The sequence below is a fragment of the Macaca fascicularis genome, chromosome 1 (genome assembly GCF_037993035.2).
Source record: "Macaca fascicularis isolate 582-1 chromosome 1, T2T-MFA8v1.1".
NCBI classification, from domain to species: Eukaryota; Metazoa; Chordata; class Mammalia; order Primates; family Cercopithecidae; genus Macaca; species Macaca fascicularis.
In genome coordinates, this window is record NC_088375.1 from 16,862,514 (window position 1) to 16,875,227 (window position 12,714).

Sequence of the window (12,714 nt, forward strand, 5' to 3'; positions counted from 1 at the left end):
GAGTGGCTGCTTTCTGCAGAGCAAGGCTAACCCATAGGCTGTTGGGTAGCTGTATTTATACCGACTTTTTAATTACATGCAAATTAAGGAGCAAGTTATCCAGAAATCTTTAGAAAATAGGTGTTAACTTCTGCTGTTGCCATGGCATTTGTAAACTGTCATGGCACTGGTGGGAGTGTCTTTTTTATTTTTTGTTTTTTTGGGTACATATTGTATATATTTATGGAGTAAATGAGATACTTTGATACAGACATGTGATGTGTAATAATTACATCATGGTAAATGAGGTATCTATCCCCTCAAACTTGTATCCTTTGTGTTACAAACAATCCAATTATACTCTTTAAGTTATTTTAAAAGGTACAATTAAGTTATTATTGACTATAAGGCTGGGGGTAGTGGCTCATCCCTATAATTCTAGAACTTTGGGAGGCTAAGGCAGGTGGATCTCTTGAGGTCAGGAGTTTTGAGACCAGCTCGGGTAATGGCAAAGCCCTGTCTCTACAAAAAATAAAAATAAAAAAAAATAGCCAAGTGTGATGGTGTACACCTGTACTCCCAGCTACTTGGGAGAATCACATGAGCCCAGGGAGGTCGAGGCTGCAGTGAGCCATGATTGCACCACTGTATTCCAGCCTGGGTGACAGAGTGAGACCCCATCTAAAAAAAATAAAAATAAAAATTATTATTGACTATAGTCAGTCTGTTGTGCTATCAAGTACTTGGCCTTATTCATTCTCTCTGATTATTTTTTATACCCATTTACCATCCCTGCTTGTCCCCCAACCCCTCCACTACCCTTCCAAGCCTTTGGTAAACATCCTTCTACTCTCTACCTCCATGAGTTCAATTGTTTTAATCTTTGACTCCCCCAAATAAGTGAGAACATGTGAAGTTCGCATTTCTATGCCTGGCTTATTTTACTTAATAACCTCCAGTTCCATCCATGCTGTTGCAAATAACAGGATCTCATTCTTTTTATGGCCAAATAGTATTGTGTTGTGTATACGGACAATGTTTTCTTATCTATTCATCCACTGATGGATACTTAGGTTGCTTCCATATCTTGGCTGTTGTGAACAGGGCTGCAACACTCATAGGAGTGCAGATATCTCTTCTATATACTGGTTTCCTTTCTTTTGGGTATATACCTAGCTGTGGGATTGCTGGATCATATAGTAGCTCTATGTTTAGTTTTTTGAGGAACCTCCAAACTATTCTCCATAGTGGTGGTACTAATTTACATTCCCACCAACAGCGTACAAGGGTTTCCTTTTCTCCACATCCTCGCCAGTATTTGTTATTGCCTGTCTTTTGCACATAAGACATTTTAACTGAGGTGAGATGATATCTCATTATCGTTTTGATGTGCATTTCTCTGATGATCAATGATGTTGATCACCTTTTCATATGCCTGTTTGTCATTTGTGCGTCTTCTTTTAAGAAATGTCTATTCAGATCATTTGCCCATTTTAAAACATATTTTAGGGTTTTTTTTTCCTATAAAGTTGTTTGAACTCCTTATATATTCTGGTCAGATGGGTAATTTGAAAATATTTTCTCCCATTCTGTGGGTTGTCTCTTCACTTTGTTAATCATTTACTTTGTCATGCAGAAGCTTTTTTTTTTTTTTTTTTTTTTTTTTTGAGACGGAGTCTCGCTCTGTCGCCCAGGCTGGAGTGCAGTGGCCAGATCTCAGCTCACTGCAAGCTCTGCCTCCCGGGTTCCCGCCATTCTCCTGCCTCAGCCTCCCGAGTAGCTGGGACCACAGGCGCCGCCACCTCGCCCGGTTAATTTTTTGTGTTTTTTTTAGTAGAGACGGGGTTTCGCCGTGTTAGCCAGGATGGTCTCGATCTCCTGACCTTGTGATCCGCCCGTCTCGGCCTCCCAAAGTGCTGGGATTACAGGCTTGAGCCACCGCGCCCGGCCCCAGAAGCTTTTTAACTTGATGTAATCCCATTTGTCCACTTTTGCTTTGGCTGCCTGTGCTTGTGGGATAATACTCAAATTTTTGCCAAGACCAATGTCCTAGAGAGTTTCGCCAGTGTTTTCTTGTAGTAGTTTCACAGTTTGAGGTCTTAAATACAGTCTTTAATCTACTTTGATTTATGTATTTGGCAAGAGATAGGAGTCTAGTTTCATTCTGTGTATGGATATCCGGTTTTCCCAGCACCATTTATTGAAGAGACTCCCCAGTGTATGCTCTTGGCCCCTTTGTTGAAAATGAGTTTACTGTTGGTGTGTGGACTTGTTTCTGAGTTCTCTATTCTGTTCCATTGGTTTATGTGTCTATTTTCATTCCAGCACCATGCTGTTTTGTTACTACAGCTCTGTAGTATGATTTGAAGCCAGGTAATGTAAGCGTGAGTGCTGATGAGCAGTGAGGGCAACCAGAGGTTACCTTCAATGCCATATGCTGGTTCTAACCAGTTTCCTTATTTCATCCTGCTGGGACCAGGAAATAAGTCCTGCTAGTCTGCTACCTCACTAGGAAGGGCCACAGGGAAGATGGCAACCATCTTTTCATCTTTCCTTCTTTTGGTTTTCCTTTAACCACAGCAGGAAGGCCTGTTCAACTGTTCCAAGAAACGGTAGCCAGAGAATGGCATAGAAAGTGAGGAAGGGGTACAAGTGGCCATTGTGATCAACAACTAGGATGTTAGGAAAAAAACAACAGCAAAAAGGGGATTCGGCTATGGTGTGCTGGTAAACTCCCTCACATTACCTGACTTCAAATCATACTACAGAACTATAGTAACAAAACAGCATGGTACTGGCATAAAACCAGACATATAGACCAGTGGAATATGTTTAACTGGCTATCCCACACCAAACACACACACTAAGAGATTTAGTATTTGCCAGTTTCTGTGGTGTAAATACTTCCAGCGAGGGACAAGCTACCAATCTGATTTTCCTGACTGTGAAGTTGTACAACCAGGAAGGTTTGTACAGTTATCCAGTTGTCCAGTTGTACAGTTGCATATCATTTCAGCATTTCCATCTTATAGGCAAGAGATGTAGATAAAGGCCGAGCATAGATAATAGTAAAATGTAGCACAATGATTAGGAAATGAAGAATTTTGAGCATTTATTAATTTTGTTAAGTATATTTTATTTAATTGTAAGTTTGCATGATTCAATATTTCATAAAGGCAGTATTGAACAACAGGCTCACAAAATTTCTAAAAATTTAGCAATAAGCTCCTGAGAGCTGGTAAAAGCTGTCTCAGCATACCAGTGGAGTTAGCCGTTTGCCTTCAGCCCAACAATGAGAGGTACATAGAATATATTCCACTCCTCCTTCCTCTCCATCCTGTGGGGGGTTAATGAAGTGGCAATTACTATTATCTGACCCCCTCATCCCCCATCATGTCCGGCCTACCCTCCTCTGCCCTCCTGAGTCATTATTGAAAGAGGAGGGCAGTTTTTTTTATTGATCTCTTCCTTCACCTTCAGAGTAAGCTCTGTGATCCAGTATTGAGTGCAGCTTCTATAAACACTTGTACTGTGTGTTTATTGTGACACCTGGAATATCATGAAGGCAGCTTCTATTAGACACTGAATGCTAAGATAAACAGCCAGTCTTGTCTAGTTGGAACCATGCAGACCTCGTGAATATAGTCTTATAAATTTTACAACACCCGTGAAATATCGCTCTGGAAGCAGGAACATTACAGAGATGGTTAAACCAGACCCCTAATTCCCCCGAGGACTATTTTTATAGCTATTAATCTCATATCAGGTACAATTTACAGCCATAATAGCTATTTCTTTGCTGGCATATATGTACATAAACCAAACCAGTATGAAAGAGAAGGTATTTAGATACAATTAAAGCAACGGATTTCCATGCGCACTTCGGATAGAGAACATAGATGACTCACTTCTCTCAAAAATGATTCTTTTGTATAATTTTGACTTCATTAAATTCTGCAAAGAGAATTTTGAAAACAGCAATCACAAATTCCCCAAAGCCCAAAGGAACTGATTCCACAATAAAGAGTGGAAGCATCACACTGGAATGGCTAAGATAAATGTCTGAGAATCCCTTTAAATGCCGGAAGTCATAGCCCACCAGTATTTGCCTGTGGGGCCCGGGGGAATTTATGTACTGCAGCTAAATAAAACATAAAACATTATGATGTATATTTTCTAGCATCTAGACTGTTTGCTCCATATAAAAGTTTATTAATACCTTCAGGGATTCAGATAAATGTTGCAAATTCTCAAGTTCTACTGCTTGTGCTACAGATAGACTTTATTTGAAAGTTACCAGTTTTTTGCAGTATTTGTTTATTGGGTCATAGACTCTCCTATTTCTATTTGGGGACATATGAATATTTTCACAAGCTTCTATATGAACCAGGTTACATTAAGACCATCATTTTAAAAAAATAAGATGTTGTAGTGTCTAGCACCAAGCTTGCAAATACTGACTCTGTAATGCGAGTTTCTAGGAGGGGGGGGGGGCAAGGGACAGAATTGGACCTACAGTAGTTCTAGAGAAGACTGGTTATATGGCGTTCTTAGTTTTTCTCCATATTTAATCACCCAGAGTCAGGGCTTTTTCTGCTTTGATTACAAATATAACATCTAAGGCTGTAGCCCACAGAAGCCATGTCTGTGCATGGATTCATTCTGGAACCATTGGTTCCTCCCAGGAGAAATCATCACTTCCATGTTGAGCCATGCTAGAGCTGGTGTATATTTTGAAAAGGAATCAATGAGCAGGAGAAACCTTCCTGTTTCCAATCCCCCTGTCTGCACTATGGCAGTCCAGACTGAAGGGGAGGGAGAGGTACTTAGATACTGAGGTGCTTCAGCCTTGCGCACACACCTCCTTCTTTCCTCCTGCTTCTCAACACAGTGCAGGTGTCACCTCCGTCTTTCATCTCCAAGATTTCTCCCTCCTCAAAATCTCATAACACGGTCCCACTAGGATACCCAGTTTATAGACCGATTTCATAAAGTTGTATATTTTTCTCCTGGTGTCTGTTTGCAGAATATCATCAAGTTCAGCCACTCACTACCTGTGTGACTTTGAGCAAGTTTCTTAACCTCTCTGAGCCTTTGTTTTCATAACGAAATGGGGCTGAGAAAACACTTTGGAGGAGTTTTGTGAGGATTAGATAGACAACTGGTGTCAAGGGCATAGTGCCTGGCATGTGGCTGTCTTTTCATATAGGTAGTTGTTAAAATAACTGTTGCAATTTTTAAAAAATTTAAATAGAGCTTCATAAAAGTGAATTTGCTTGTGAAATCAGTCCCCGGACTAACAAATTATTAGCACTCCAGAAGCCCTTTCCTACCCTTCCCAGCCACTAACTACCTCTCTCCCAAGGAAAACCACTTATGTGATTTCAACATCATGGATTAGTTTTTGAACTGTATGAAACTAAAATCAAATTGCATGCTCTCTTTCCTCCACTCAGCATTATGTTTGTGAGAGGCATCCATGCTGTTGTATGCAGTTGTAGTTAGTTCATTCTCATTGCCATATAGTATTTTATGTTATAATATACAATTTATCCTTTCTACTCCACAGGTGTTTGGATTGCATTCAGCTCCTGGATATGACACCATTCTGCCATGAATACCCTTGTGTATGCATTCTAGGAAACCCGTGTGGTGCATTCTGAGAGGACGGATGGCTGGGTCGCTGGGCACATTCTGCCCGAGTAGATGTGCTGTCAACATTTGCCGTCAGGAAACGTGCCCCACTTCTCATGCCTGAAGCACACCCAGAAGTTATACTGAGCAATTATTTATAAATTGATCCTGATACTGAACAAAAGGCACATTTGAAAAGCAAAGAGAGAAGCATTTGTAAATTATTTTACTAGAAAATAAAATTTTTTCTTAATAATGAAATCCATTATTTACTCTGGAGCCATTTTAGATGATGATGTAGATTAGAGGTCGGCAAACTATGGCCCTTGGACCAAAGGTGGCATGCTGACTGTTTTGTAAATAAAGTTTTATTAGAACACAGGCACAAGCATTCATTACATAGTATCTGTGGCTGCTTTTACAGTACAGTGACAGAGTTGTGTAGTTGCAAGACCATGAGACCCACAAAGTCTAAATTATTTACTATCCAGCTATTTAAAGAAAAAGTTTGCTGAACCTCGATATAAAGAATATTTAAAAAGGTGTGAGAAAGATCATTCTGAGCTCTTCTATGCTCCAGGCAATGTCCTCAATTCCATGCATGCTCCTTTATTCTTCACTACAAGGCAGGTACTCACTTTGCTCTCATTTCTCAGTGATTATCTCTAGGTGGTAAGAAATTGTTACTTGGTCCAAAGATTTTATAAATGATCGTATATCTTTGACATCAGAAAAAAATAAACAGGACCAAAAAAATGTTACAGAAAAAACCTATAAAATATGGCACTTAGACAAAAGGGAGCTGGCCAGTCAAGAAAGTCCAGAAAAATGACAACGAGAGAGGCTTCTGCTGGCAAGGGGCCTCCATCCTTGCTCAGGGGAGAGAGACCTGGCCCAAGCCGCTTTGCAGCTGGCGTGCCCCACAGGAAGAGCAGAAAGTCAGGTGGTCATAGATGAGTGACTTCTGCATGGAGAGTCATCCAAATCCCTTCTGCTCCTCAGACAATAAAAAATTCTAGTTTCAATTTAGTTTCCCCTGTAAATTTGCCTGCAGGGGTAGAATAAACTGAACAGCAAACATCAGAATCCAATCTGCTTGATGGTTTTATTTCTCATTATGGATGAATAAATTGACACTTTGTTTTCTACCAAATCATTGTATATTCTAAATGAGTGCTTTTGTTCTTGTTTAATATTCAGTGGGACTGGGGGCAACACAGGACATACAGAATGCATATTTCCTTTCCTTTGGCCTAAGCCCTTTGCATGTGTGTGTGTGTGTGTGTGTGTGTGTGTGTATGCTTAAGAAATGAGATGTGGTTATCATAACTTTATATGTAAAACCCACTGTGTACTCTTTTGCTTCCTTGTCTACTGAATCTAAATCTTAAACAATCAGCTTATGCAAAATTTACCTTCTGTATTAGGCAAGGTTCTTCAGAGAAACATGATCAATAGGAGATTACCTATGATTGATGATCAATCAATCAATCAATCTATCTGGTTATAGAATACAGGTAGATATCAAATGACATTCATTATAAGTTATTGGCTCATGAGTTTATGTGGCTGAGAAGTTCCAAGGTCTATAGCCGCAAGCCAAAGCTCCAAGAAAGCTGATAGGATATTCCCAGTCTGAGTCCTAAGGCCTGAGAGCCAGGAAAGTGGATAGTGTAAGTTCCAGTCTGAAAGCCAGCAGGCTCAAGACCCAAGAAGTGCCAGTATTTTAGACTAAGTTCAAAGGCTGAAAAAGACCAATATCCCAGCTCAATCAGACAGGAGCAATTCTGTCTTATTTAGCTGTTTTGTTCTATTCTGGTCTTCAACTGATTGGATGGGGCCCACCCACATTAGGAAGGGCAATCTGCTTTACTCATTCTACTGAATCAAATGCAAATCTCATCCAGAAACACCCTCATAGACACACCAGAATAATGGTCAGCCCAATGTCTGCGCACCCTGTGGTCCAGTCAAGTTGATGCATAAAATTAGCCATCATGCCTTTCTAAATTGTGCTGTAGCCAGAAAATATACTTACTCCAATGAGCACTCCCATTTTGACTGATTAACTAGGCAGGAGTGACAGCCTCTATTTTGTAGTTGGGTTTGCATTCCAAATCTAGGCTGTGGTGATATCACATAACCCTTTTACCTCTGGAATGTCTTAGATAAATTTTTGCATGGAAAAGAACAAACAAAAGTTTACTGTTTCTCAAAGCTTATTAGTGAAAATATCTTCTATACTTTTCTGAGGAGGAACATGTGAGCCCAGACATTGACAGGCAACTTCTTGGTCGTGCAAATAACTCAGGTCTTTGAGATGGTGTGTTAGGCAGGTTTTCCTAGAAGCAGGACCTGAGACAAGGATTCAGGTGCATGTGACTTATTGAGCTTGTGGTATCTGGGGAAGGGATGGGGAAGTAAGATAGAACAGAGGAAGAGGGCGATGGTCTCAATGTTTGTGTCCTTCTAAAATTCACATGTTAAAAAGTAATCACCAGAGTGATGGTATTGGGAGGTGGGGTCATCGGAAATGAGATTAGTGCCCTCATAAAATAACCCCAAGCAAGCTTGTCCACTTCTTCCACCACGTGAGGACACAGAGAAGGCACCGTCTGTGATAAAGTGGGCCCTTACCAGACACTGAGTCTGCCAGTACCTTAATCTTGGCTGTCCTATCCTCCAGACCATGAGGAATGAATTTCTGTTGTTTATAAACTCCTCAGCCTATGACATTTTATTATAGCATCCTGAATAGACTATGGCAAGGAGTTAAGGAAGGATATAAACTCGCCTGGAGACAACCACCAGCCTGATCCCATGGGGAGCTCTGGAGCAAGAATTGTACCATAAAATTGGTTCTACTTTGACCAGGGAGATTGGTCTTTTGGAACCTGCTCCTCCATCACCCTGTCATCCCCCAAGGATGAATGAGTATGGATTGTAGGAAGGTGTAGTCTCCTGGGCTAGGGGTTCCCATTTTTCCATGGCCATTCTTTAGAGAAGGGGCAGCTTTGAGCCATTAGCAGGCAACACTCACAGCAGTTGAGGGATGGGTGATGGCCAGGAAAGGGATCTGGATGAGGCAGAAATATCTTCCCCTGAGCAGGGAGGAATTGTAACCTATCTGAGCGAATGTGGGTCAGAGTGTCTCTGATAACATTTTGGAGGTCATATCTTTACATATTGTGTTAGTCCATCTCACACTGCTATGAAGATACCACCTGAGACTGGGTAATTTATAAACAAAGGAAATTTGATTGACTCACAGTTCCACATGGCTGGGGAGGCCTCAGGAAACTTACAATTATAGCAGAAGGGGAAGCAGGCACCTTCTTCACAAGGCAGAAGGAGAGAGAGGGTGTGTGCGAAGGAGGAACTGTCAAACACTTATAAAACCATCAGATCTCGTGAGAACTCACTCACAATCATGAGAACAGCAATACTGTTGCCCCCATGACCCAATCACCCCCACTAGGTCCCTCCCTTGACACATGGGGAGTATGGGGATTACAGTTTGATATGAGATTTGGGTGGAGACGCAGAGCCAAACCACATCACACACTATCATACATTACAAAATAAAGAACAACAACAAAAAAAGTGCTTGGTTTTGAGAATAACTGGAATCTGGATTGTATGTTTATAATACAAAAAAAAGGCTTTCAGGAAAAATGTGTGTGTGTGTGTGTGTGTGTGCGCGTGTAGTGAAAAAAAGCAAAATCCTTTCCTCTGCCATATTTAAATTTACTATTATAAAATAAAATGTGTCCCTTGTCGATGTGAGAATTGCAGACGTGAGAATTAAAATTGTGTCCTAAATCCATTTGGGCATTGATGACATGTAGGAATTCATTATGAGAACTAACTCTCAATCCACAGTATAAATACCCATGGGTGAGTCTGCAATTACATGAGACTCATCTATTTTCCAGGAATTTCATTAATGGCATTAACGAAAAATATCAGCTTTGGCACTAAACTTGCATTAAAATTTCCTCTTTCCGAAATTGTCTTTGAGCATTTTAATTATAAATATGTAGATCTGGTGCTGCCTGATCCATTAGGCATACAGCATGTGGTTATTTAAATAGAAATTAAATAATTAATTATTAATTAATTATTCAAAATGAAATAAAATTAAGAATTGAGATTCTTGGTCACATAAAACACAATTTCATTGCTCAGTATTTCTCTGTATCTTGTGACTACCTGATTGGATAGCACAGAGATAAAATATTTACATTCACTGCAGAAAATTCTATTGGTTAATGCGGATACAGACATTCAGAAACCTGAAATGAATAGAGTCTTTTAAAAGTATAAAATATTTGTAAATAATTGTGTTTCAAATTTCTTTTCTTACACATTCTTAGAGTTATTGCTGCTGTCATTATCGTTGTTAGATTTTTTTTTTTAATGACAGTTATGTAAATAGAAAGGACTTTGGAGCTGAGTAGCCCCGGGTTCAAATTTACTTACTATCTATTGATAGGGTAAGTCAGTTAATATTGCTGAGTCTCAGTGTTCCCTTCTGTAAAATGGGGAGAATAACATTTACTTTGAAAAGGCTTCATGGAAATTAGATACATTAGTGCCTCCAAAAAATTCAGCCTGATGTCTGGCACTTAGTAGTGACCTTATGATAATTATTATGGTTTTCTTTCTTTAAAAAAAAAAAAAAAAAAGAGTTTGCTCTCTGCAGGCATGTTTTCATGAAATTTCTAGCTTACAGCATTAGAATTTCCCCCTATTCATTTTGATATATTTGTTAATTATCCCATTTGCACGTGCCTGAAATCATTTTTAAGTTATATAATTCTCTGGTTTCTCTTCAGACCACATACATCTTTCGCCTTATAACTGTTTTGACAGTGGCAAATGAGTTGATTTCCTTCTTCATTCTCCTCTTTTTGGTTAAGCTTCTAAGATAAGTTACTGAAAAGGAATTAGAAGAAATTAAACTAAACCTAGATTTTATTATTCAATATGAAAGATAGGATGGTTATAAATCTGGACCAAAGCCTACTCCTATTATAGTGAAGAGACTAATCTCTCTCTGCGAGGGTCCTTGAGAATCATTTATAGAAGAGGCTTTTGAGATGCTTTAAAACATCAGAAGGAAACTCATCCAAAAATGAGTTGGCTCAGGAGTGCCAATTAGTCCTGCATTTGATCTGTAGCAGATGACAGGCATTTTAGCCTGAAGAGCTACATGCAGACCGCTGGGGGTAAGCCCTCTTCCCATCCGGAAAGCTGCCTAAGCCCCACCAAAAGGGCTGATGTTGAGTTCCAGGTTCTGCCTCCTTTGACTGAAACTCACTGAAGGACAATTCCTTAACCCCTAAAGATCCTGTGAGGGTATGCACAGTTATGAAGAAGACAAAAGGCAGGTTCAACAATACAGCCTTTAGGCAGCTGGCCAGGAATTTAAAAGCTGTGATTTAAAGAACTAAACAAAGTTCTCCTGGGAGACCAGGAAGCTTAGAAAATACCCCGTCTCGCTCTCCATTGACAAAACAGCAAATGTAGAATGTGCCACTCCAAGTAAGGAAATTCCAGTCACTTCTGGGTTTTATTTCTTTTTAATGTATTAATCTGGTTTGCCCAGACAGCTGCTTTAGCCCCCAGTTTTGAATTTAAAAATCTACCCATGGATCCTCCAATCCACAATGACCCAATCCTGAGTACCTCAAGGAGGAAAGATATCTACAGTCACCGAAATTTTCATCCTGTATCTTAAAGAACTTCTACTGGAGGAGGAGTGAGATGACAAATTTGAATAATATATTAATAAATATTATTAATTATTAATATACTATTCGCTATATATTATTCAATTGTACATCTTATATATACTTCTATATATATATACACATATGCATATGTGTGTGGATTTTTTTCTGGACAGTGGGTGTTTTTAGCTTTCATGGACAGTGATTTCCTTTCAGAAGCAGAAAATGCATATTTGGGATTTTCAGGTGGGGAATGCAATGCTCTGGCTCCAAAGCTGGTCCCTAGAGACAGGGAAACCCCCCCCCCCCGCAACAGGCCCTCCCTAACAGGGAAATGGCCTGCCACTGAATACAGTTTGCAGAGAAGCAGCTAAGCCTGAGCAGCAGGTACGGAGTGGTTCCCAGGCTGCTGCTGCAGTTGCTGCTTAAAAAAAAAAAGAAAAAAAAACAAACCATGCCTCTGCACAGATGTGTGACAGCTTTCGAAAGGAGTGCAGCTCCTGCCCACCTGCTGTGCTCTATTTCAGAATGGGGTTTTCATTTAAAAGACAAAGCCTGGTTAGCTTTTTACCTTTGAACCTTATTGCATCAATTGCCACCCAGATTGCAAGTGTTTTGATTGAGGGAGGAATTGGGGTGAGAGAGGAGCCTGGGAAGGCCTCTCCCTTCCCTTCAATGAGGAGAGGTCACCTCTTCAGGATGGCAGTGCAGTCACAGCCCAAGGGCACTTTCTTAAACTGCTCAGCACCCCAGGCTCATAAGCAAAAGCCTCTCTGCTAAGCACACAGAGAGAAAGCGGAGCCACCATCTCTGCATTTGGCCCTGAGACAAATGACTCAATAAGGGACTCAAGCTATTAGAAAATCACTTGGGCTTAAATGAAAATTCAAATGGGAGAAATGGAGACCGAGATAAAAATGGGTTTTAATATGAAAAAACCAACCGGGACCAAGAAAATGAAATAACAGACACAAAGGCCAAAGAGAAGCTACATCAAACTGAGGAGTGTAGAAATTTGGAGTCGCTGTCCTGGGCATGGTGATATTCACGTTACAGAACCAAACCGGCGACCACTCGCCTGGTGCAATGAAACCAGATGCTCACACTGAGGTTTCTGCCGTGATAGAAAGGAAGGCACTTATTGTAGAGCATCAAGCAAGGCGAATCAGGGCAGCTCATGCTGATAGACCCAAACTCCCTAATGGCTTGCAGGTAAGGGTTTCTAAAGGAGGGGTAAATTTCAGGAGAGATGACGCTACTGGCAAAATCATCAATCAATATATGAAAGTTACGCGTTGGTTTTGGACAAAAAGGGGGGATATCTTGAAGCACCAGCTTGCAGGGCAGAGGCAGATTTAAAGATTTT